This window comes from Magallana gigas, chromosome 10, assembly GCF_963853765.1.
Source record: "Magallana gigas chromosome 10, xbMagGiga1.1, whole genome shotgun sequence".
Lineage (NCBI taxonomy): Eukaryota > Metazoa > Mollusca > Bivalvia > Ostreida > Ostreidae > Magallana > Magallana gigas.
In genome coordinates this window covers 12,938,948-12,942,531 of record NC_088862.1, presented here as the reverse complement: position 1 = coordinate 12,942,531, position 3,584 = coordinate 12,938,948, and positions in this window count along the sequence as shown.

The following is a 3,584-nucleotide window of genomic DNA, read 5'->3' as shown; positions in this document are numbered from 1 at the left end:
TATTTAAAGATATTTCATATCAAACGATCAATGGTTTTTTCTTAACTTGAAAACTAAATTATCATATTAGTTTAAAAAATACTTTAACAACCTATTGATTTAATATTATAAGAAGTCTACGGATCAAAGGTTTATTCATAATACAGCTGGTATTTTCTGATGCAAAGAAAAAAGAAAAAAAAAAGAGATGCGAATAACTTTTAACTCCTTCAGGGCATATTATTAATTCATTTTTAGATCAATAGAAAGATATGTAATATAGGACATATAAAAAAAAGAAATATGGGAAGGATAACTTGTTTACCAAAGCTGTTCGAAAAAGTGTTTTGTTTTTTTAAATTAGTACCGTACATGTACATATGTGCAATGCAGCGAGCATTTCGTGAAGTAGTAAGTTTCAGGGTCTGTAGTTTAAAATCTTGGGGAGTATATGCCGATTATATGACATATAGAGTGATATATAAACATGACATTTAAGAAAACAAAGAAAATTAAGAAGGTAAACCTTGTGCAGCGACTAAATTTCACTATTTTTATGAAGTATATCTTGTAAGTGCAATAATAAGTACCCCATCCCCTCCCAAAAAGGACTGTATTTGCGAGAAATATTATAGAAGGCAAATGTCACGAAAAGTGTAATTGTAAGGCAATTGTGAATTTTCAAAGTTTTTTTTTCATGTTTTTTTTAATTAACAAACTAAACAGCGCTGCACGTTGTCTAACAAAAACACACTACAGACAACACATTACGCCAGTATTTCAACAACTGCACTTGCTGCCTTTAAAACAACGTGTTGTCTTCAAAGTACTGACAACTATCCACAAATATCTGCATTCCTCTACAGCACCAAAATACTTGAGCGATCTATGTTCTGTCTACCAAGCTAACAGGACAGTGAGATCATCATCTCACCAATAGAAACTTGTAGTGAAGAGGTCAGGAAATAAATATGGCGCAAGAGCTATAAACATTCTAGGTGCCCAATGGTGGAATGAACTACCATTGGAAATTCATACGTTTGAAACCCATGGAGCATTCCGCAAGACCCTCAAAACACTGTTGTTCAAGCGTGAATATAAAACATAGACGAGTAGTATATATATATATATATATATATATATATATATATATATATATATATATATATATATATATATATATATATATATATATATATGGACATGCTTTAACACATGTTCACATATAATCCATTAAATCTCGTTTAAACAGAATTAATTATTGCTGTACGCGTGACTCGAAATTCTGAAAGAGTATTATGAAAATGTTTTCGAGGGAGAATTCAAAATGCATCGAAATGTGATAATTCAAATATACTTTTAGAGAGACTAGAAGGTGTTTTTTCAGCGAATGGTAACTTATTAACAAATGCTGCTCCAAATGCATCTGCCAGATCATCCCTGTCTACACAACGAAGTGCTTCTTGTATTCTGCAAGCAAAAAAGCAAGAACATAATTATATTTTCTCTGGGAAAATCAATGACGCGTTCTATGTATGCAAATGAGTTTCTTAGCCTATATGTTTTTTTGGTAGATTAAATTAAAAGTAAACTACTTTATGCAAGGGCATTCACGCCTTGTGATTCATTCGCTTTACTAAACTTGCAAACAGTGTTGTCCAGTCTTTAATTCTCTCTGATGCAGTTTAAGATAACTGGTCTTTTTAACTAAAATAACTATGTAAACATTGTTTTTGATTGCCCATACTTAAACTTTGTTCACTGCATAACAAAGCGGGCGCAAAGGGGTGAAAATAAACTGGGACAAATTTAGAAGATTAAAACCATTCTAGTACAAACTTTGAAATAATAGATGTATATCTAATGACATCCAGTATACTTTTTAACTCGGCGAGGACAATGTTTTGATCCATTCCAAATTTGAAGTAGTCTGAAGGTTAATTCTTTAGGTGGGTTACGCGATTCTAACAGAACTTCCCTTATCGATGGTGGAAGTCCTAATTGAAGTCCGAAAAGTCCGGCTTCTTCCATGGACAAACAGTTACATAATACGACATTGCTAGTTGGATATAGAACCGAGTAGGATACTGCAATAGAATATAAATGGAAAAACTAAATATAAATTTACACTATGCAGGATAAGACATGCAAATATATTTAACGTCCAATACATTGATAAATGAATAAGATATATTCTGTGAAGTTTGTATGTTGCTGTGAGTCAGAAATGTGAAAAACAGAACAATTAAAGGACATGAGAGTCTGGGCCATTGTAATGCTATACCAAGCTTAAGAAGAAGAGTTATATATAAATATATAGTAAAGTATATAAATTTCAAATCTAAATTAAGTAGATTCTTTAAATATTTTAATATTGATATTTTTTTATATTAATGATTCTTTATAACAACACATACCATTTCTGAAAATTTAGGTCATATTTGATAATTAATTTATGAACCATCCAGCCTTCTTAATTGAAATTAAAGAATAATTGGTCTGATGTAACTTTTAAGGAAAACGTTAGGGTTTAAAAAATGTATTTAAACTAAGGCGATGATACATATTGCCAAAAATAATACAAATAAATACGAACGCTTTGTATCATTATTAAGTCTCCTCCCACTTTTCGATATTATCTGTAAAAAAGAAAGCTAAACTATCAAATCTAAGTAAAATTATAAAACAAAAGTAACTGTACAGCAATCAAATTAAATATAAGAGTTTCTAGGTTGCTTTGTAAAATAGTTAAGTTGGTGTTGTACATGTAATATTATTAACTACAGATATAAACATTGAATCGATAACTTAAGTCTCTACACACCTTAATTCTTCCTTTTTTGAATTTTTTAGGTGTAATTTTAATTATTTTAAATCTTTTCTGACGTTTCAAAATCTAGTTATCCATTGGAATGTTTAAATCTAGAAAGTATATAATACTCAAATTTGAATAAGTGCACATCAACTTAAAAGATGCATGGAATATAAACTTTGTGTAATGTAGTGTATGATATAATATAGCTTTGCAGATGTACATGTAATAATAACCTTAAATCTGTATACGTCTTTCATAGAGACAAATTAAACTAGTACCGTAGTGTTCACATTACATACAACTATTTATATTACCACTTGACTTAGGGGCTCTACTGAGATCTACTACATAAAGATAAAGGGGTTCGAGCTTACGATGCACTGAAACAGGTTTTTTTTTTTTTTTATCGCAACTTGTATATTCGTTTTATTATATATATCAATTGTGGCCAAATTGCCAAATTGTTTCGTAAAATGCATGAATGACATCAAACAATTTCTTTTTATTTTATTTCATTTTATAAAGTTTGAAGGATAATTAACACTTTATGGTGAAAAAGATACATTGAGGCTTAGGATGGGAACACCTTCAATATCTATTGGTTTACTGTCAGCCGAAGTCTCAAACCGGATGGCACGCGTAGAATACATGAATTGAGTCTACGCGAAAGAAAATAGTGCAGAAACTTTTCATGCATTTCTGTAAATATATATTATAAAAACACGCATTAAATCTTTTTAAGTCCTCTATGTGTAAACCGAATTCTATAAAGAAAATAAAGAAATAGCTT